At 38.4% G+C, this 25082-nt stretch overlaps 1 protein-coding gene across 1 annotated transcript in view; it reads right to left on the bottom strand.

Annotated features, from left to right (window-relative positions):
- Nucleotides 1–13330: 13330 nt before the first annotated feature.
- Nucleotides 13331–25082, bottom strand: part of LOC126183730 (probable nuclear hormone receptor HR3) — a 424291-nt gene continuing 412539 nt past the window's right edge. Inside the window, exon 11 of the mRNA XM_049925936.1 lies at nt 13331–19086. The gene's annotated coding sequence lies outside the window, so the exon portion shown is untranslated. The remainder of the gene's footprint in view (nt 19087–25082) is intronic.

The raw sequence follows: 25082 nt of genomic DNA, 5'->3' as shown, positions 1-25082 counted from the left end.
CTACCACACAGATAGGATTCAAGCCACTTGCCTACGGTTCCACCCATTCCAAGGGTCTTGGCTTTATGCAAGAGAATATGGTGACTTACACTGTCAAAAGCTTTTGATAGTTCACAAAATATTCCAACCGCCATGATGTTATTATTTATGGCTTCCATAACATTGTCAACAAAGGCATGTATTGCATCCATGGTCGATAGTTTGTAGCCTCAGTCTTTTCGCCCTTTTTGTAAATTGGTCATATAAGCCCATATTTTAGCCTGTCGGGAAAAACACCTTCTTCCAATGACGTACTACTAATATGGCAGAGGACTGTACTTATTTCTTTACAACAGTATTTCAGTAACTTTCTGGAAATGTTGTCAACTCCAGCAGAATTTTTACATTTTAAAGACATAATTATTTTTTCCAATTCTATCACTGTAGTTTTTCGAAGATGCATCTCATCTATTTTGTTAGTTAAGGTGTTATGCAAGTATTCTGTAACTTTCTTTACAGAACCCTGGCATCCCATTTGGTTGGTGACTGTTAGGAAATGATTGTTAAAGATATTAGCCACCATTTTGGGAGCATCCACCGAAAGGCTCCCAGTTCTTAATCGAATTACTTATCGCCAATTGATATGAGCACTGGTCAATGGAGTATTGCATTGATAGGACTGGAGATGTACAACAGCATCCCGAATATCACCAAGACTAACAACAAACTGCATCTCGATATTAATGGTGAAAAAGATATTCTGGAGATAGAACCTGGTGCATACAATACCGACGATTTTAACAACGTCTTAAAACAGTCCAGAAAACGTATTGAACTACATGCAAACATCAACACACTTAAATCTGAAATAAGAACTGTAAATGCAACTATTGACTTTAACCAGAAAGGTTCAATAGGACACCTGCTGGGATTCACAAAAGAACAGATTTTTAAGAAGGATCCAACTAAATTTTACGAGTCGAATCAGTGGACATACTCCTAGTCAGCACAATATGTGTCTAGAGTAACATTGCAATGAAATCCTATCTCAACGATACTCTCATTCACACTATTTATGGATTCTTCCCCTCAGTTGCAACGGGGTATAAGATTGTTGAGACCCCTGCCAATGCAGTATACCTTCCAGTGACAGCTCAGACATTGGACTATTTGGAGCTGCGTATTGTGGACCAGAATAATCAACTTGTTTACTTTTGTGGTGAGGAAATAATTCTACGATTACATCTAAGACAGGATGGGCATGCGGTATATAACAAGTGCACGCAATCCACAGCACGCCACTTCGCTACCAAACAGCAAAGTGATAACACCTTCGAACTACGAGTTTCTTAAATCAGTTGGTCTGAAGCAGCACAATGATGTCATCACTCAATATAACCAGTCCAGTAGAGTATGATGAGAGAACCATACATCAGGAATACTTCTCCCATAAACCTTACAATCACGTTTAACAAGAATGATGGAATCTCGATTGTCATACAGCACCAAGACACATTCACGCTTCCATGCAAGAGTTTCATATATCTCTAGGGGTCATTCAAGAAAAATGATGGCAGCGATACAGTGAGATCCAAGTTGACCCGTAACGCATTAGCATTCCTCTTCCAAGAGATTTGCTATGAACTGAATGGCTCTGAGATCAACCATACACACAATGTTGGCATAACATTGACCCTTAAAACATACATCTCGGCATCACCAGCAGATTTGCATAGTTTAGAAAATGCAGGATGGGTCATAGACGAACCAGAGGATAGAGCAGCTCAAGAGTACAAGTGATTTACTGCATGTATACCTCTAAAAATGCTTATGGGATACTTTGAGGATATGAAACAGATTATTATGAACACTAAACAAGAACTCATTCTGGTGCGGAGTGCGATGGACAATAACTCATACATTCAAGGAGCTCAAGAAGAGAATATGATCACAATCAACAAGATAATATGAAAAATGCCTCACATCAGTGTATCCAACGAGGAGTGTTTGAAGCTTTCAAAAGCCCTGAATTCAGATACATTTCTGTCACTGACATTCCACTCATGGGAGACCTTTGAGTACCCAGTCTTACCGGTGCGAGCAGACAAACATGGGCTATTAAGTTAACTAATGCCAAAGTCTACCTCAATTCAGAATTCTACCCATATGACAATCTATATCTGCAATGGAATCAAAATATATACAGCCTGGCGTATGACATGTATGCAAGGTTTCGTCCTTCTTACCATGAAACTGCTTAAGGAGAGGCAGGGGGTTCCTACTAGGTCCATCTAAGTTCAAAGAGCTTTCACTGATCATTGTAACAGACTGCTCTAAACAGAATGAGATAATTAAGTCTGGACCTATAGAGGTGTGAATTGAATTTGAATCATCCACAAATTTCCCAGAACACACTGCTGCATATGCTTTAGTTCTACATGACCATGTAATCAACTACTGTCTGCTCACAGGTGTTGTGCAGCGAGACATATAAATGAATAGGTACTGCCATGTACATTGATCATTTGATGATGGCATGTCAGCAAGTGAACATCATTGCAGAAGCACAAGGATTCTATGACGGAGAGTGTAGACAGTTCGAATTTAAAGATGTTACGTTTGTAGTGTACACACAAGACGCTGGAATAATTGAGACTTTCACTGCAAATATTGAATCACCAAGCCCCTTCAAGCAAGTGAAGTGCTCTAAAACACAGAAGAGCACAAAGTAGTTGACTAATTTTTATCATGGAATTCATTGGGATGATCATGGTATATCCTATAAAGATATGGTGGCTGCACTTAAATTATTTGATCACATGGACACCATCGTTTATGTGAAGGGAAATGACAAAATCTCCTGGATGTGACAAATATTTAACTTTGCTTCTATTCTAACCTGGAATTCTATGGCTGTCCATCTATCCATCGACTCAAGAACATTTACCAAAAAAAGTGCTATTGTATCTGCATATGAGAATGTAAAATTACTTTTAAGTTGGATGACAAATAAATAATTTTATTGTTCGATAACAATGCTTGTTTTCTTTCTTTCTGTGACACCAAAGTCCATAGCAAGTTAGTTTATTGGCATACTGTACGTGAAGCGCATTCCACTAGAGCTGTCTGAGACACATAACTCAGCCTTTGAGAGCACTTTCACATGATGAGTAATGTTGCCTGCGTCATTAATAGACCAGCTTTCACCACACCTGCATGGAAACCACTGAAAGTGACAGTTCAGAGGCAATGCGTCATGTACCAGTTGCGTGACTGCCTCCAGACCTGAAAGTGACAGCTCAGGGCGATGTGTGATCGCCGCCGCCGAACACACTCCAGTGCCTGTCATTCAGAAATCATTTTTTTCAAAGCACATGATTAGTGGCTCCAAGTGGGGCACATCCTTACAATACCCCTCTATCATAATATTATTCCCTGTTAGTTATCAATAATATTGAAAAAAAGTGAAACCATTGGGAGTTGGTGATATCTGCTAAGATAAATGGCCAGTTGGTGGATTAGCAGGTGATGTTGCTATCACCTGGGGGTTTTTATATCAATAGTAGGTTGGTGTCATAATGTTCTTGCTGATCAGTATAAATGGATCATAGGCATAAAAGCATTAAAATACACTATTTGATCAAAAGTATCTGGACACGCCCAAAAACATACGTTTTTCATATTAGGTGCATTGTGCGGCCACCTACTTCCAGATACTCCATATCAGTGACCTCAGTAGCCATTAGGAATCGTGAGAGAGCAGAACTGTGTGCTCCGCAGAACTCATGGACTTCGAACGTGGTCAGGTAATAGGAAGTCACTTGTGTCATACACCCTCGTAAACATCTCTAGGTCCACTGTTTCCAATGTGATAGTGAAGTGGAAACATGAAGGGACATGTACTGCATAAAAGCATACAGGCCAACCTCACTTGTTGACTGACAGAGACCACCAACAGTTGAAGAGGGTTGTATTGTGTAATAGTGTCCAGACCATCACACAGGAATTCCAAATTGCATCAGAATCCACTGTAAGTACTATGACAGTTAGGCGGGAGGTGAGAAAACTTGGAATTCATGGTCAAGCGGCTGCTCATAAGCCACACATCGTGCCAGTAAGTGCCAAACACTGTCCCTCTTGGTGTAAGGAGTGTAAGCATTGGACAACTGAGCAGTGGAAAATCCTTGTGTGGAGTGATGAACCACAGAACACAATGTGGCAATTTGATGGCAGGGTGTGTGTATGGAAAATGCTTGGTGAACATCATCTGCCAACATGTTTAGTGCCAACAGCAAAATTCGGAGGTGGTGGTGTTATAGTGTGGTAATTTTATTCATGGAGAGCGCTTGCACACCTTGTTCTTTTGCTTGGCACTATTACAGTACAGGCTTACACTGATGTTTTAAGCACCTTCTTGCTTCCCACTTTTGAAGAGCAATTTGGGGATGGCGAGTGCATCTTTCAACACAATCAAGCACCTGTTCATAATGCAAGGCATGTGGCAGAGTGGTTACATGACAATAACATCCTTGTAATGGAATGGCCTGCACAGAGTCCTGACCTGAATCCTATAGAACACCTTTTGGATGTTTTGGAATGCTGACTTTGTGCCAGGCCTCACCGACCAACATCGATACCTCTCCTTAGTGCAGCATTCCATGAAGAATGGGCTGCCATTCCCCAATAAACCTTCCAGAGCCTGATTGAACATATGCCTGCAAGAGTGGAAGCTGTCATGAAGGCTAAGTGAGGGCCAACACCATATTGAATTCCAGCATTACCAATGGAGGGCACCAGGAACTTGTAAGCCATTTTCAGCCTGGTGTCTGCATACTTTTGATCACATAGTGTAGCTTCAATAAAAAGAAATGTCTTCAAAAGGAGCGTATACCCATCTTGTCTGTAAGACCTCTGTTGCAAAATGTTACTCTGCAAGGAGCTGAAGTTCAATACAAATTGCCATCTTATGTTATGTGTTAATCATTGTGCCTGTCTAAACTTTTCCAGAATGAAATAACTGGACAATCACTACCCACAAAATGTAGAAATTTTGAATAAAAATTTTGGAAATTTAGCATAGCTTTTGATGGTACAAAATACACTCCCGGAAATGGAAAAAAGAACACATTGACACCGGTGTGTCAGACCCACCATACTTGCTCCGGACACTGCGAGAGGGCTGTACAAGCAATGATCACACGCACGGCACAGCGGACACACCAGGAACCGTGGTGTTGGCCGTCGAATGGCGCTAGCTGCGCAGCATTTGTGCACCGCCGCCGTCAGTGTCAGCCAGTTTGCCGTGGCATGCGGAGCTCCATTGCAGTTTTTAACACTGGTAGCATGCCGCGACAGCGTGGATGTGAACCGTATGTGCAGTTGACGGACTTTGAGCGAGGGCGTATAGTGGGCATGCGGGAGGCCGGGTGGACATACCGCCGAATTGCTCAACACGTGGGGCGTGAGGTCTCCACAGTACATCGATGCTGTCACCAGTGGTCGTTGGAAGGTGCACGTGCCCGTCAACCTGGGACCGGACTGCAGCGACGCACGGATGCACGCCAAGACCGTAGGATCCTACGCAGTGCCGTAGGGGACTGCACCACCACTTCCCAGCAAATTAGGGACACTGTTGCTCCTGGGGTATCGGCGAGGACCATTCGCAACCGTCTCCATGAAGCTGGGCTACGGTACCGCACACCGTTAGGCCATCTTCCGCTCACGCCCCAACATCGTGCAGCCCGCCTCCAGTGGTGTCGCGACAGGCGTGAATGGAGGGACGAATGGAGACGTGTCGTCTTCAGCGATGAGAGTCGCTTCTGCCTTGGTGCCAATGATGGTCGTATGCGTGTTTGGCACCGTGCAGGTGAGCGCCACAATCAGGACTGCATACGACCGAGGCACACAGGGCCAACACCCGGCATCATGGTGTGGGGAGCGATCTCCTACACTGGCCGTACACCACTAGTGATCGACGAGGGGACACTGAATAGTGCACGGTACATCCAAACCATCATCGAACCCATCGTTCTACCATTCCTAGACCGGCAAGGGAACTTGCTGTTCCAACAGGACAATGCACGTCCGCATGTATCCCGTGCCACCCAATGTGCTCTAGAAGGTGTAAGTCAACTACCCCGGCCAGCAAGATCTCCGGATCTGTCCCCCATTGAGCATGTTTGGGACTGGATGAAGCGTCGTCTCACGCGGTCTGCACGTCCAGCATGAACGCTGGTCCAACTGAGGCGCCAGGTGGAAATGGCATGGCAAGCCATTCCACAGGACTACATCCAGCATCTCTACGATCGTCTCCATGGGAGAATAGCAGCCTGCATTGCTGCGAAAGGTGGATATACACTGTACTAGTGCCGACATTGTGCATGCTCTGTTGCCTGTGTCTATGTGCCTGTGGTTCTGTCAGTGTGATCATGTGATGTATCTGACCCCAGGAATGTGTCAATAAAGTTTCCCCTTCCTGGGACAATGAATCCACGGTGTTCTTATTTCAATTTCCAGGAGTGTATTTGACTTGTACCATTTCTTTTATCTGCTGCCAATCCATTTGATAATTCAAAGGGCTGCACACTATCTTAGATCTCTAGCAAAATATTTTATGATTTGACACATATTCAGGTAACAAGAAATATTCAGGTTCCTTGAGACTTCAGTTGATATTCCACACTTGTCTAAATGAGTGATTTCCTCTTCAGTTATGTTATTCATTGAAATAATATACATATACTCACCTCTGTAGCTGAGTTCACTAACACACACCTATGGAGTGGCATTCAACTGAGTGCAAGCTGGTTCAAATTCTGGTGATGGATGGAATTTTCACTGCCAAGTTTTGGCTCACAAGGGAAGGAGAGATGATGGTGTAAAATTCTTGATCACCAGTCTTTCTGCCACTGTCTTGGATTAAATTCCAAACCCTTCTTCATTGTCTCATGCAGTGAGGGCATGACACTTGATGGTGTTCCAACCATTAGATGGGTGCATTAAGCTAGCAGCCCTTTTAGCATTATTTGAGAGGAGCAGGTTATATGTTGGCACTGGTCTCTCATCATTATACAACACAAACATAACACTACACTATACCCGCATCCATTAAATCCACTTACACTCCACAAATACATGTATGACACAGCTCTCACATATCTGAAAGGAAATGAGCTAGGGAATATGGAGGAAGAACACTATTTCCAGCACGTGGCTGAATTCACTCCACAGGATTTCCCAGGCAACAATGCCACACTTTTTTTAATAATGAATTATTAATATGAATTTGATGTCTCTTGCTTATGTCCAAGTTACAGACATGTCTGAGGTTTGCAGTACTTTTTCAGAAGAACTGTACTAGCATCTGTCTTAAGCAATTCAGGAAAATCACAGAAGTCTTACATCATGATCTGAAATTCATTTCTGATGTCTTAACCACTGTGCCACATTGCTTGGTGTAGGCCTACTATGTACTTCACTTTGATTAATGCAGTATGGAATTTGCAGTAGGATCTGTCTGTTGAAGGGGAGGTTTGGTCAAGAAAAATGAAAAAAATTGATCTCATAATTTGTATCCCTGAATTATATAGATTGTGTGTTCAAATGGATTTTTTGATTGTGAAAGCGTTTTATATAAGTTATAGAGTGCTGAATGGAACTGTGTGTCAGTCAAAATATAGGCAGCTATAGACTCAACGAAATAGTTCAAGGAGAGATTCAAGCAGAATACAGATTTCTGTTCAGTGAACATTTGCTTAAAAAATGCACTGGCACCAATGTGTCAAATGACAATGAGAGCTTCAACGTGTGCATTTGGAAACTGGTACCAAAACGTCTTCCTTGTGGGGCAAAAGCTGTTGTAATAATAGCATATATAGTTGCAGGTGTATTCAGTGAACATTATTAATCTGTTATAAAGATGATGAATGCATTAGGGATTATCAGAGGAATGAACAGCAAAAAGTCTGCAGAGTTATCTGACAGGAACCATGTGACTGTGGTGGAGTAAGGAATGCCAGTTTGTTAACAAAGCGTGAAGTAAAAAATATAGCACCAGACTCAGAACCAAAGCATTTTTGAGGAAGAGGAAGGATGCTCCTATAGTCGTGGGATCACAGATTAACAGTAAGTTCTGAAACAATGTTGTTTTTGTTACTTCAAACGTGTTTTTCTCTAAATAAAATTTTTCAGTGCGCAAAGCATTCTAGAGCCTCGACTGATTAACAAATTCATTTGACTTTACAAAATGAAAGATAATTAAATCTAGCTGGCCTTACGAAGACAATTTTTTTTATTCAAATTTAATTTCTTTTTAATTTGAACTTATGAAAACATGCTAAGAAATTAACACATTTTTCAAAAACCTGTCTTTTTTCAAAGGTATTTTTCAAAAGCCTGGTGCCAAAATTCATTCTTATTTTTAGAACTTTCTATTTTTATGGGTTTCAGAAAATGCGATGAGTCTGTACAACACTTCGCACAAACCAGGATGTGCCACAAGGTGCATACTTTGACAGGGGCTGCAGCCACAATTTTTAATTTCTTATGAGACACAAAATATATTTTTTTATTCATGAATGTATGTATAGTGAAGTGGTAAAATCCTCATTTTAATAAAAACAATCCTTGTATGAAAAAAAGTTTTAAACTTCACCCATTTTTCATGCCTCTCAACCAGAACCTCCACTTAAGTGGAGTTCCATCAGACTTTAGGATCACTCTTGGATGCTTAGAATCACATTCTCCTACATGATAAAGTTTAACATCATCTTGATAGTGACATCATTAGATGTACTGCATAAGTTCAGTTATTATGAGGACAGTGAAGAAAATTAATCTTGTTCTTTTCAAATAAAGTACTGGATCCTCCAGCAATCCATTCTGTATATACCCTTTCCCACATTACTGTGATCCAGGTTGCCTTCTCTGCAGCAAGGCAGTGAGGAGTGCAAGTCTCTGTGGCTCTTCAACAGAGGTTGCCTTCTGTGAAGGAACACTTTGCCACACCTCCCACATACACCAACCAGGGACAACAGTTACATCACCTGGCCACAGGAGCCAACGGGCAACGAGCTCATTATCTCCTGCAGTGACAGCCAATCATGTGGATCCAGTGTAGTCATCCATGTGTTGCATCCCACAGCATGAGTTACAATTGGGGGTTGCACTCTGGAGTTGCATCCTACAGTCAGCAGCCAAGCTTTACAGTCAGTAGTTGCAGTTACAAAGTTACCTTTAAGTGTGGTGGACTGTTGAGAAATGTCATACTGGAATACACAGTGTTAGTAAACAGACTTGTTATTGGAACCACCAAAGCACTAGTGCTGCATTGCCACTAAGGACTTAGCCTATGGAGGACATTATTGCTGGTGATAACTTGTCACTGACTGTGTTTCTGTAGTATGGGATACATTAGTACCAGATTTCATGTTAAGATACTTTGTGAGTTACGATTAACTTCCTTCACTCCCTGCAGGCTCCTTTGGAAAAGTTAAGTGCCACTCAGGAACTGTTGTTACACTGGTTACAGGAACAGGAACAACACCAAGTAGAAATTTGATGCCTGCCACTGCCTTTTCATCCACTGAATATGGCACAGGAAGAGTAGGCTAGTTATGTGGAGAGACTGAAACAACATTTTACTGCAAACAGGATGTCAGGCAATTTAACTAAATGTATTTCTCTTGTTTAATGCTGGTTATTATGTTTATGGACTGGTTCAGACACTTTACCCAGATGAAGACACTGTGACTTGAGTTATTCAGATGTCAAGGACAGGTTAAGTGAACGTTTTCAGAGTAAGCTTCTGAGTCTGGGAGCAAACCGTAAATTTTATTGTAAGTCTGACCAATCATATAAAGAATGGGTTGCTACTATGCAAGGCCTTACACACCACTGTCTTTCCTTGTGTGAAAACTAAGATGTGCTCTTTTCTATGTGGATACTGCCATGAAGGATATGTTAGTTGTCCATGCTCCAGATACAGGGCTATGCAGGACCTTATCTACTAGAATGATCTTTGTCTGTTAGTCAAGCTTTCAAATAGGCAACACAAACAGAACAGTTCCTTGACTATAAGGGAACTCAACTTTCTCAGACAAAATTTAAGAATGTGGATGTTCATAAAGGGAAACAGAATCAGAAATGTTCCCAGGCACCTAGGCCTCAGGCTACACCTTAGAACAAGAGTACACAATCTTCAGCTAGTACCTTTTCTTGAGTCAAATCTTGCTTACAGTGTTTTGTGACCCACAGTAGACAGTCCTGCTATTACAAATGCATCAAGTGGCTATTTTGTCAGAAACTAGGTCACAAGGCTGAAGTTTGTTTAAAGAAATTGTGTTGTACCATTGAGTATAAAGATTCTGTAGTGCAAATTCTGCTTTTAGTGATGAAATCACATACAGTGGCCAGTATCTTGAGACTAGATCTCTTTCAGTATCTGGGGTTCAGGTTTCACAATTTGGCTGCCTGCATCTGTGCCACAAATATGGGTGGGTTCCTTTCACCACTGCCTTCTTCCCTGCCTGAAGCAGAGCCACCTCCATTCCACTGGACCTTTTTGGGGAGTGAGTGGGCTCATCCTGCTGGACACACACTTGGACTACCCCTATCCCCTACATGGTAGATGGACAACATGGGCATGTACCACACAATCCAGGCATTACACAAGATCTTCAATGTAGAAGGTCTTCCTCAAGCCACTGAGTTGGATGTGGCACCCCCCCCCCCCCCTTATGAATCAAACATTTTTCTCCTTCTGCACAACCACCCAAGGCATACAGCACCTTCACAGAATAACCAACAAGGCTACCAACCAGTTCATTCGAATGTTCCAGGACAAATATGAAGTTAGTGGCTGGTCACCCTGAAGAGGATGCCCTCCTCATGTGTCTTTCTTCTTACAGAAGCATCACCATAAGAATGTGTCACCAGCAGAAAGGTCACACAGGTGCCAGACACGGAACCTCCTGTCCTTGCTGGTGTCCCATGATCAGGACACTGTGGGCATTACTGACTTCTGCCAAGCACAGCAGCAGCTCTCAATCCAGGGCCATGGTCTCCTAGGGACAGCACACAGACACACACATCTCACTTATCCAGAACCTGATCACATCTCATGGTGGTCCCGTCTTACAGACATTATAGCCCTTTTTTAGTTGCAGGTACTAACGATGCATCTTCCCACATGAGAGAATTGGGCGTTTCAACAAACATGCCAATGACCTGCTGTTGCTAATGCATGGCACTTGGCCTGGATGTGTAGAGCCACAGCATCAGCAAAGAGGCTAGGATGCAGATGGACATCGTCCACAATCCATGTTAGTGACCAAAGAAGAAGAGGCTTCACGTCCCCCTCCTTTGGGAGGAGGGATGTTAGATCCTCTGGCTACCCCTGCCAGATACATCCCTTCCCACATCACTGTGTTTCAGGTTGCCTGCTCCACTGGCACGATAGTGATCAGGATGAGTCTTGGCAGCTGTTCATGAGAGGTTAACTTCAGCAAAGGAACTACTTTGCCACGTTTCCCACTAACACCAACCAGGGATGACAATGACATTATCTGGCCAGGAAGACAATGGGCACCAAGCTCATTACCTCCAGCAGTGATAGCTAATCAAACAGGTCAAATGCAGCCATCTGCACAGTGTTATAACATGTGGCCCAAAGACTACAGCTGCAGCTGGCAGTTGCATTCTGGAGTCACATCTTACAGTTGACAGTCGTGTCCTACAATCGACAGTAAGAGTTCCTTGTAAGTGTGGTGGACTGTTGAGAGGCATATACTAGAACATGCCATGTCAGTAAACAGACTTCTTATTAGAACCACCATACCCCTGGTGTTGCATTGTCATTAAGGACTTAGTCTCTGGAGAACATTTCTGTTGGTGATAACATGTTACACACCTAGTTTCTGTTGTATGGAATATTTGTACACTAGAGTTCACTTCAAGACATTTTATGAATTTTATTATTTTGCTTGGGCTAATTTACTTGTGTAGGAGACTCCGAGTGCTACACTGGTGCAGTCATTAATAGTGATGTAGCTCAACAGAAGTAGAGAGGACATCATAACATAAACTACACTGTCAATCATGTAATGCAGTTTAGCCAGATAACAGAACTCTAAATGTTTGACTGATATCATTTTAATACTAACTCCTTGCAAATGTAAGTCAAATAATTTAAATCATTTCATTGCTTCACTTGTTTAAAGTTTTTCATTTTGTAATATTTTCAAAATTAAATGGCAGCTATAGTCAGTGTAATTTACAAACATTGTTATTTTTATGGGTCTTTGGAGAAAACTAGTAACTGTATTCTTGGTTTGAACATTGAGATAGTTACCCTTGTTTTCATCAATTGAAGTAACAAACAATTGCTCAAAAAAAGAACAAAAAAGGCAGTTATATTGCATCAAGAATTTATAGGTGCAATTTTCCTTTTGTCAAAGGAATAGCTGATAGAATGTGAAACAAATGTTAAATAGATTGCATTTTGTTTTAATTTACTAGCTTTAATACATAGTCCCCAAGTGGAGAAAATCTCCGACCTGGCCGGGAATCGGACCCAGGCCACTTTGGTTAGCAATCTGATGTGCTGACTGTGCAACTACCAAAGTGGACAATTCCTAAATTGGCTGATAGAATTTAAAATGAACATGGCAAACAATAAATATGAAGCAAACAAACCCTAATAAATTCATAGAAGATGATAGATGTCTTCTTCACTCATCTCTAAACCAAAGAAAGTGAACACCAATACACATACTGTGAAGTATGTACAAGAAAAATGAATCATCATATTTCTCATCTCCTCTTTTTACATCTTTGGCTTTGCCTTCTCATTTCATATTCTGTTGCACACCAGTGTCATTTGCTGATCTAAGAAGACCCTATGAAGTTGGTCATTCGTGTGTTAGTTTAGTATATTAACTTTATTCTGAGCACTTGCATTCCATGTCTTCTCCATTATCCTCATTCTGTATCTATGAAACAACAATTCTGTGTAACATATGTTACCTCATTGCATACTATCCCATTAATCTCAGGGATGCCCTTTATTCTAAAAGCTCAATTTCTAGTTTAGTGATTTTTATTGATTAATCACAATATCTGCAGTTCTCAAATGGGGTTGCTTTGAGCACCACCTGATATTGGGATTCTGATGCACTATAATTTTCGGACTATTCCAAATGTGATGGGATGTGATGTTTTTGTGCATTTTCAGAGATCAGGATCATTGCCTACCAGATGTTTATCAAAAGTATTTAATTAAAGATGAATTTATATGATTCTACAATTTACAAGAAAGGTTTATTTATTTTATTTATGATCTGACTGGTAAGCAAAAACATTTGCAATATTCTATGCAAACTGTACATGTCTTCATGTTATTAACTGTCACTGAATATTTATAGTGCAAAAGTTATCCACTACTGTACAATATTACAAATACATGTTATTCATTTATTTTCCTCTCTCTCTCTCTCTCTCTCTCTCTCTCTCAAACATTTCCATCACGACAATGTAAATTTATTAACTGTATGGAAACTTTGTTTTTTCTTTTAGAGAGTTTTAAATGCATAAATCATAGTCTTTCTATAAGAAAAACTTTGCTATTACACTCATTCACCTGCCTCGTAGAAGTCTAGATAATTAAAAAATTACATGAGCCATGTTTGTCATAAATTTAAATTTCCTGACATGGTTTGATTTTTTGCTTTTCTTAATGCCAAAGCATCATTGTTTGAGGTCTGAGATTTAATGCAACACAAAAAACATAAAACTGATTTAATAAATTTTCAAATGTGTAACATAAACCATATATTGACATTAATTATACATATACAGAGGAGAAACATGTAAGAGACAGAAAGTAACTCTGAAGGTACATACACAGTTAAAGATTTGTCAACTGAATTCTTAAAATTTATACTGAGAGAATAACGTTCTTTACAAAATATTTTACATTTCTTCAATACTTTAGTTACATTTACAATAAACACACTCTTTATGTAGCCTTCTTAAATAATTCATATCAGTAATTGTATATTTTAGGCTAAAACAAAAACATGAAGTACACAATAGTTAAAACAAGTCTCTCTACATTTTCAGGTGTAGAAAGTGACTGCTGACGTCTGTATACATATTATTCATTTATATCTTTGATATAAAATGGATAACACTGCAGTTTACTTAGAAATAAAGTTCCACATATAGGTATGCCACATTTTGCTGAACCATTGTTATTACCAATGAAACAGTTTCTTCCAAGGGAGTTTTCGGACAAAATCACTTATCTGATGTAGGCTGTTATCGACTGAATTTTCTGTAAATATGAATACAGAGCAATATTAAATATGCTGTTGAAGTGGAATAAGAACAAAAATGAGTGAAGTATGATGACTGAAGTTGTGATATCAGTGCTCAGTATTGATGAAACACAGGAATGCAGCAACAAGTATAAACCAATTTTCAAAGAGGGTGGGAACTGTTAAAGCTTTCAAGTGCTTTAAAATACATAGCTATGAAAATATTTATAATATATGTGTAACTACAGTCTGATAATGAATAATATCAGCTTTTTTTATAAAATTATTTTATATGAAATATAACAATCATCGAAATATTTAGCTTTAACAAGACATTCAGCACTTTACTGTCAGCAACTTATACTTTTATTTCTTTATGACTTCATATCCATTAACAGTTGCCCAGCAGTCAGGAATAATTTTTTCCACTAATATCCCTTACATTTGTAATACAATATCGTCCCCACCCTGCAAAATATTTCTTTTATGTATGGCTTTGCTTCTGAAATAATATATCACAATAATTTTATAAAAATGTATATTTCATCAGCATTACCATCTTCTTCAATATATATGTCATAAGGCAAGTTATATTTTTACATTTGTGTTTTAACTGTTATAGAATAACAACCTTCATCTTAATCTTCTGTAATTTTAACAAGCTACATATTCTAATTAAATTCTAACAGTAACATTTAACAATGATCACGAATAAATAAGTTGGCTGGATAGTTTATATTAAGCTCTACACATTTGTCTCTGGTATAAAATTTTACAGCATTTTAACAAACACAGAAATTACATTTCATTTCACAGTAAGGAAAACGTAGTTTTTCTCAAAAGTAGAATAAACTTTTCATTTGTGATTTCTGTGAAAACAATTGTATCAGTTAATAATGATGATCTGTTTTTAATTTACAAGTAATTTTGTAATTTTTTAAATGTGAACTATAAGGTCCTTCAAATCAACATAACACTGTTCAAATAATGTGTCTTTCTGTTCTTGAAATGAAATTTGTGATTTCTGTTCTTACAATTTGCTCTTTTTCATGAGCTGGAACTCAGGGATCTTAGTATCAGCAGAGAAATGGCAAATACCATGATACAGTGTAGTATCCCAACTCCAACAAAGCTTCAGAAGTATGCATAATTACGTGCATTTTGTACCTATGACTCTAATCAATGATCGAACACCTATTTATTAACTTACAAACCACCCATACATTGTTCTTTTTCAGTTATGTCTGTTGTCCACAGTCTGTTGCATGAGAGTTTAATGTTGCTTTTATTACAAATAACTTCAGAAGAAGATGAATCATCAAATTATGGTACACAAAAATAATTATCTACCAGACTGACCATACAGTACATGTGTGCATTGAACTGTACTGTTGCTTATTATATATTGCAGAAGACAGGATTGCGTTTTCAGTTTTAACAAAAAATTTAAATATATTATCAATTATACAGGAAAAATTTAAGAAAATTTGGTTCGGTTGTTTGTAAAAACTATAATTTTTCAATACACTTTACTGAATGAATCTTGTTGAAATGATACAAAACAAATACACAACATGGCTTTATTTCTTTTTATAACATCTAGTCTTGAAGTGGCACTTGAGAACTCTGTTGTCACAAAAAAGTGAACTGCTGGACAATGAAAAATATGGTCGAAATTTTACACCAGAAGTTATTTGCATGTAATGATACCTGTCAAGCAATGATAAAGAACCATAAAAAGTGTAGAATACTAACAAGAACAGTTGTGATAAGTACCATCATGGCAGTGGTCAAAAGAGTATCAGCTATGTGACATCTCCTGTCTCAAGGAAAACTGAAATAATGGTAAGATTCAGTCTTACTCTTATCATGATATTTTCATTCATATTGTTTGAGGTGACAATTTATTCAATTTATGAACTAACTTCCATTATGATTCTATTGTCTGGGAGCTCATTTCCATCTAAAACCCTTTCCTCTTTAGTAAAAAAATCTTTAAGTGTTGCATTATGATCAAGTGAAATTTAAAAAACACATCACTATGCTGGGCGCATTGTTTTTTTTCCATTATGGAAGGAGTTTTTCTTGGTGTTTCAAATATTACCAATTTTAAGGCTTTTTTAATATGATGTTAAGATGTACAATCATCAGTGAAATATTATGATACTGAATTTTAATTAATACAGAAAATTTTATAATGTTGAGATCAGTAATAACCCTGTTAATTGACAGTGATTACTGTAGTCAGATTCCAGGCACAGGCACTAAGGTGTTAAAGTATTATTTGTTTTTGTTTTGCTGTAATGATTCACTGAGCTATCACAAATTATCTTCCTGTACAACTGTTGTGTTACATATTGCTATATGAAGCTTGGCTTTCTTTTAGATGACTAATTTCATGTGTATGAGATTTCTTGTTTCGATTGCAGAATGTTGTTGTCACTGGTGGTAAATCAACTTTTATATAAGCTGGTAATACAAATATCATAAATTACATGTTTTGTGTGAATCTTACAATTGAGTTTGGATCTTAGTGTACCTGTAAAAAAATGTATGAAATGACACTAATTCAGCTACATCTGAGTTAAGAACACTGGTTTTGTGGGCTGTGGATATAGAATTATTGTAAGTGCTTTTTTTTAATATTTAGTAAGGGACATTGTAATACCTACAGATCATAAATAACAGGCAAATTTTGTCCTAAAGAAGACAGAGAGGAGATGTCATAACTGATAAGTTGATGTTGAAAATTCTCATTATATCTGAACATTAGATGTAACAAGAGGCAGCAAAGTCAGTTGTACTTAACAGGCAAGAGGTAAGGAGAATAATGCCAGTTTCACAGCCAAAAAGAAAGTGTGACAAACAGAAGTGTCATGTTAATATTTCTTATGCAGATACCAGATGTCTGAGACTATTAAGACCTGAAACATTGTTAGAAATACTTTACAAATCCTAAATGTTATTTCAGATGCTTTGTAAAACCACAATATTTTGAAAAAAAAAACACATTTGAACACAACTAAATTTAAAAGACAGTACCATAACAAATGAAAAATTTATTTATACTTTACCTGATATAGCTTATATTAATTTAATATAGTAATTACAACTACATTATTTAATTTTTGTAGACAGAATTAATTCATGTAATTATTTCAATCAGCTGGTTTTAAAACAGAACTAATGTTTGTGTTGCTCAGTATGCAGAAGCCTATAGCAAGTGTTATTCCACTTTAGCAGCAACACTATGTATGTGCATTTGTCATCTCTTAAAACAAACAGTGTGTTACTAACCAGCCAACATTACAAAACTGCAGAAATTTCAAGGCATTGTTGTGCAAAACATTATAAGTGAGGAATTGTTTCCCATCTGGTGGAGAAGTCTTTAAAGTACATAAACTATAAAAAATAAATAAACTCTACTGTCATATTGTCTAGCAATTAACCAATCTTAATTATCTGTATTTATGTATATATATATCTATGTACAACCTTGAACACAATAACTGAAATTAGAATGGCAAATGTTGGAAAGGTGTTGAAACATCCCAGTCAAATATGCATTTGAAGCTCTTACTTTCTTACAGAAATTAAAATGACTCTCTTCCATAACAGAATATACTCTACCTTTAACATTCTCTCATGGGTATATGAAATCTGATAAATATGAGTACAAACATTTTGTGTGCCAAAAATCAATAAGGAGTTAGTAGGAATAGAATAACTGTACCAGTTCTTGCCACAGCAATTGTACAAGTAAATGAAATCTCATTTTTTTTACAAAATCTGTGCATAACACTAATGAACAGTACAAACTATCTTTATTTAAGTATATTGTAATTATTAATAAGGCAATATTTTCCCTTAACCATAGCATATGCATTTTCCCCTCATCTTTATCTAACTTTGTATCAGTGTTAATGCTCATCATTACCTGTTGTGTTTCTGTCCTTGTATGTAACATAATACCCAAATTACAGAATCTTTTTACATATGCTGCTATAGAGAGAGAGATATATATAGATATATGTATATACATATTACCACATTATATTAATATCAGTATTTTAATATTTCCACACTTTTAGTATGCTGTAACAATACAAATTCAGATAGTAAAAGCTAAGAATAAATTTCTTTAAAATAAAAGAGACATAGCTACAGTTCATGTACTACATTGTAAGTCCAATAAAAAATTCAAAAATTTTGATCTTTTTATGTCTTTGTGAGTGGTACACAAACTTCCTGTTTTCTAGAAAGATATAAAAAAACCAAACACATCTTGATCATCAACTAGTCACTGTACATAACCACTGCAAAGCATTTTGGCATACATGCTATGTGAAAATAAACACAGAAATTGAAAAAAAGGAGTGGACCTAAATGTCTCAAGTTCTGTGTAAAGAAATCCTTTCAGCATTGCAATTCCACATATTAAAAGTCTGTTTTAAGCAAAACTCTAACATCCTTATATTCCACATCATTGCTCATTAAGCATGTCTGGACCAACACAGCAAATAACACAAAACACTCACCCTTGAGCCATAATTTTAAAAATAAATGTGACATTTCAATGCCATTCACCTATTTTTGAACACTCAGAAAGTCTCCTTTGTTGCAAAAGAATCACTGCAGTAACATACTCCCCACAGAAAATGATGTCTTTTATTCATCAGTTGAACTCATTGTAAATAACAAGAGGGTCCCCGTGACAATAACGGGAGTGGAAAGACTGCTTCTCCATAGCTGCTGACAGCTGCAGGTGATGAAAAAGGGTCTGGAAGGTTACCTGAAAATAAAATATTAACAACTACCATTATTAAACAATTTTTTTATAATTAGTAGCTTTCTTTTGTTGAAAGATATGTGAATGTAGAGGGAAGTAGTGAAGTAAGTACAACTACATAAATAAAAAAGTTATCATGATTTTCTTTTTTATTTCTACTCTTCCTCTAAATGATTAAAATCAGCAGCAGCAGCAACAACAACAACAACAACAACAACAACAACAACAACAACGTGTGTGTGTGTGTGTGTGTGTGTGTGTGTGTGTGTGTGTGTGTGTGTGTGCGCGCAATCTGATGAAGGACTTTGCCTGGTAGCTAAGAAATATCCTACTATCTATTTTTAAATGTTCCTGTCTGCTACTCATCACATAGAGGAGGCACTGAGCAGCAATCCATCATAATTCATACTGTTATTCCATCCCAGATTTTTCATTGTTTGATTCTGCCTATGGACCTGAAAATGAAGCACCTATTTTTGGTAAAATTAGCACCCACACAGTTCAGTAATACAAAATCTGCACAAAACTTATTCGAAATCTGTAGTAACCAAACCCTGATTAGCATATTGAAGAAATTTTTGTGGGTCATGCTTGACAATGCTACAGGTAAAACTGACAAGGTACACAGAGTGGAAGTAGAACCTAAAATAACTCGCAGATACAATAGTGTAGCAGGTAGCTATGAGTGTAAATAAATGATAACTTCACTCATTTGATGGGCAAGAAGTCATGCAGGGGGAACAAATCCCACTTCCATCTTGCAGGTCAGCCAGCCTACACCCACGTTCCTGTGAAAGCAGAACTGACTTATGGATGGCTGATCCCTTGTGGTGTTGTGAGTGACATACTCAAATCGCCTGCCAGAGTAGCTGAGCGGTTCTAGGCGCTACAGTCTGGAACCGCGCGACCACTATGGTCGCAGGTTCGAATCCTGCCTCAGGCATGGATTTGTGTGATGTCCTTAGATTAGTTAGGTTTAAGTAGTTCTAAGTTCTAGGGGACTGATGGCCTCAGACGTTAAGTCCCATAGTGCTCAGAGCCATTTGAACCAACACTCAAATCCTGTAACTTACCATGATTAGTCTCTTTGCTCATTTCATAGTGAGAAAAGAAAGTGGTATGCACAAAACAAAACAAAATGAAGCAGAGTGCTCAAAGCACTTGGTAACAGTTACTGTGCAATTGATTGGTACTCCCAGTATCTTATGCAACCATAGTTTGAAACATCCCACATCTAAAATTGCCACATTATACTATCCTAATTTCATATAATACCAACTTTAGCTAGTAGACAAATGTACATGTTTCTTTGTTCTAAGGTTCTAAGTTCCACAGCTGAGACCTACATAGTCATACATGGAACACATTTTACAGAGACCATTGAACCTCCCACTGTCTGACATGGAAGCACACTGATATGTTGTCGAGTTTGTGGATGGGTGCACTCTTTATTTTGCTAATGCATTCTTACCAACATTCTCTTCCAGATTGGTCTTCAACAGAAGTTACACAATACCAGTAACAGGAAGTTTGATTACTTTTTCAATATTTATAGACCTCCAGAGACAGTGGTCCTTGAAAATGCATGGACTACCCGAGCACAGCTCCCGTCAGGCTCAAATTCTCAGCTTCTACCTACACTACTAATTTAGTGTCCCTTGCCCATTACTTGCAGCATTTCACCAATTCCCGTAAGAGCTGAAGCCTTGTGTGCATCTGCACTGAAGAGATAATTGGCTGTCTCACCTTAATTATATATACATGTGGTGTCTGCTCTTCTGGAGAAGTAACACACACTATTTTGATCCAGCAGCTGTTATGAATTAAGGCAAAGGAATTACATACGTTGCCTGTGAGTGGACACTGATTGAAATCGATGGGGAAAGTTGAAAATTTGTACTGGACTGGGACTCTAACTGGGTCTCCTGGTTACTATGCAGATACTCTGACCACTAAGCCATCCAGACAAAGTGGTCATTACAACTGCACTAAGTACCCTAGTATGACTCGATCCACATTCTCAACTTCTCCACACACTATTAATGCAGTACCCCTTCGCCCATTATCCTCATTACTTATGGCATGTCACTGAGTCCTGTACGAGTTCAAACCTGGTGTGCATCTGCACTGAAGAGATCACTGGCTGACTCACCTTAAGAGAGAGAGAGAGAGAGAGAGAGAGAGAGAGAGAGAGAGAGAGAGGTGTACAAAAATCATACATGTCAGTAGGTGCAGAATGGAGGATGACTATTATTAATGCTTTGTATAAAAAGATGTTTTAAAAGAGATATGAATAGTTCTTATACATTGTACCTGTCATACAAGCATGGTTGTAATTCAAGCAAAGGACTTTTCTCTGTATACTGATTTTTATCACAAAATTTGCTTTGGCTTGAGAAAGTACACTAACATTTAATGTGGATCTGTGAAAAGGCTGACAGTTTCTGTCTGATATTGCCTCAAAAATGTTGTCTCAAGGAATATGTTCTTTAAAGAATGAATTTTTTACTCTGCATAGCTGTACACAGTTATGAAACTTCCTCACAGATTAAAACTGTGTGCTGGACCAAGACTCAAATGCTTGACCTTTGCCTTTGTTGAGCAAGTGATCTACCAACTGAGCTACTCAAGCACAACTCACAATCTGTCCTCACAGCTTTACTTCCACCAATACATCATCCCCTACCTTCCAAACTTCACAGAAGTTCTCCTGTGAAACTTGCAGAGCTAACACTCCTAATAGAAAGGGTATTGTGCAGACACGGCCTACCCACAGTCTGGGGGATGGTTCTGAACTGGATTTTTCCCTTTGCAGTGAAGTGTTGGAAGATAGGAGATGAGGTAGTGGCAGAAGTGAAGCTGTGAGGGCAGGATGTGAGTCATGTTTGGGTAGCTTAGTCAGTAGAGCACTTGCTCATGAAAGGCAAAGGTCCTGAGTTTGAGTCTTAGTCCAACACACAGTTTTAATCTGCCACTCAGTTTGAACATGTTCTTCCACATAATTTCAGTCAAATTTTCTGTAACTAATGCTTCTTTATAATGTGTTCAAAAAATTTAATTTTCACTTCTTAATGGCTTAGATAAAAATCTTTGACTTTCAAAAACTTACAAAGCAACTGGTAAATACATTGTTTAAGTTCAGGAAATAACTACGTAATGAGGATGCTGCACAAACACTCAAACTGAATACACTGGTAAGGGCTTACATGAAACAAGCACTCATGAAACTCCGGTGATGCAAGTTAAACACATGTACATGCCTCATGTACCAGTTATTCTGATCTCTTGTCCTTCCGGTAAAGTTCATGTCAAAATATGGATACATTTTGTTAATGACCATTCTTCCATGGTCATATATATTTTGCAGTAGTTTACATTAAAAATGCAATTTATGTACAGCTGGTGTGAAACTGATGTCACAAGAAACTTGATACATACATTTATTTCAAAGTCATTTTTTCATTGTTTATGACACACTGTATCTACTAAATGAAACCCAGGGCCTATGCAGGATAAAAAAAAACCATAGACATTACATATATGAGGGCCATTCACTAAGTAATGCAAAACTCTTTTTATGAAAGAAGGTTGCTATTATTCAGGATTCCAGTACACCACATTATTCCATATTCTTCTGACTGCAAAACACTATTTTACAACATAACGTCTGGTCAGTGGAATAGCCTTATGCCACCTTACTGGGAGGGCCTATATGCTCATGTGGTACTATATTGCTGGTTGACATCAGAGCTAATGTTTTGCTTCATCAATAATATCCCCGTCATCCAGAAATTGCTTCCCATGGAGTGCATCCTTCATTGGGCTAAACAGATGGAAGTTGGAAGTGTGAGATCCAGGCTGTCATGTGGATGAGGAAGAATAGCCCAGTGAAGTTTTGTGAGCACCTCTTGGGTGACTTTGTGAAGCCTCGGTTGTCATGGAGAAGGAGAAGTTTGTACGCATTTTTGTGATGGTGAACATGACCTCTTCATTTCTTCCAGTTCCTGAAGGTAGTACAACACACTTCTGAATTGATCGTTGCACTGTGAGGGAGGAAATCAAAGAGAATAACTCTTTCAGGTCACCATGGTGACCTGAAAGTGCTGAGAGTGCAGCTTTAAATTTTTCTTTGGAGGAGAGGTGGTGTGGCATCACTCCATGGATTTCCATTTTGTTTGTGGTTGAAGTGACGAATCCATTTTCATCTTGTCACAATCAGCCTCATGGTGCACAAGCAATTACACACATATTGTCCTTTGTTGCTCTTTATGGCCTTGTGTTAAGCAGCAAAATATCCAGTGTGCACACACCTTTGAGTACCTCAACTTGCAGATGAGTGTGTCAGCACCACCAACAGAGTTGTCCAGTTGTGCAGCAAGGTGTTTGATTGTGATCCATTAATCACTTCAATTGTGAGTGTCCACTCATACCAACATAGCAGAAGTCAAGCTTTGTGTGGCCTGCTGGCCTGCAGGAGATTGGACAGGTTTGCATGACCTTGTTCCAGTGATGACAGGCACCTCACCAAGTAACTCACCACGCTCTTGTTCACTGCCAGGTCTCTGTAGATATTCTGCAAGTGCCTATAAATATCTGCAGTGCTTCAGTTCTCTGTCATAAGAAACTGAATGACAGCTCTCTGCTTGGAATGCACCTTTATTATAGAAGCTATATTGAAGGCTACATATAGCACTGACATCTATTGGAACATCATGAAACTACAGAGGCTGAAGTGGGAGTATTCCATGTTGTCCCACAACAAATTCTGCATTTCCCATCTAAAACTAGCTGAGAAGAAAAATGTGTCTCATTAAATCAAACAATGGAAAATCCAGGATGGAATGAAACAATATTATGAAGAGGAAAGTTGCTACTCACCATATAGTGGAGATGCTGGGTTGCAGATAGGCACAACAAAAAGACTGTCACAAATAAAGCTTTCAGCCAGTAAGGCCTTTGTCAAAACCAGATGACAGACACACACATACACACTCATGCAAACACTGTCATTTATTTTTGATGAAGGCCTTACTGACCTAAAGCTTTATTTGTGACAGTTTTTTTGTTGTGCCTATCTGTGGCTCAGCAGCTCCGCTGTATGGTGAGTATCATCTTTCCTTTTCATAATAATGTGTCTCATTACTTATTTAATGTTCCCTCCCCCCCCCCCCCCCCCCCCCCCGTCCACACACACAGACACTTCATCTCCTAAATGAAATAATAGTGGGGAAGGAGAGAAAATTGTCAGCTAACATGGTGTGTACATACAAAGATACTGGCAGAAAAAATGTCATCACCTAAGCATACTATGCTGTAACATCTCACGTCTTAAGGTAACATTTTATGCCTAGATGCACTTAGTTCTCAGATATGCGATTCTATTCTGGGGATCAAAGGCACAAAACATTAACATGATTTTTAAACTCCTGAAAATGGCCATAATAATAATAACTAGAAGTAGTAGTTAGGCTCATTGTAAATATCTATTTAAAAATTTGCCATTCTCACTGCACCAAGAGAGTGCCTATACCAAATTGTGGTGCATATTAGGGAAAATATGACTACCATAAATACTTAACTAATAGTTCTATTCATATAATGGAAAAAGAGCTGCTTTAGATTTATATTTACCTAGCAAAATAAACAAAAAATTCAGAACAGTACATCAGGGGATAAAACTGTGAAATAAACTTCCAAAAAAAGTGAAAAAGATTTCTAAAACACATTTATTTAAAAAGGCAGCTAAAACATTCTTCACAAGTAATGCATAATACACTATTCACAATTTCTTAGAGTACTATGAGTAGTGGGTAGTACTGAATGAAAATACTACAGTACCTTATCTCATTTCAGTACATGGTTATGGTTTACTGCTTTCACAAGGTATGGAAATGAGCATTTGGCATCATTGGACGGGAAGCCCCTTGTGGGGCAGGTCTGGTCGCCTTGGTATAGATCTTATTACATTCGACACACACTGGGTGACCTGCATGCCAGAT

Source organism: Schistocerca cancellata, chromosome 4, assembly GCF_023864275.1.
Source record: "Schistocerca cancellata isolate TAMUIC-IGC-003103 chromosome 4, iqSchCanc2.1, whole genome shotgun sequence".
NCBI lineage: Eukaryota > Metazoa > Arthropoda > Insecta > Orthoptera > Acrididae > Schistocerca > Schistocerca cancellata.
Note: the sequence above shows the minus strand (reverse complement) of the source record. Positions and strands in the feature narration are given on the sequence as shown.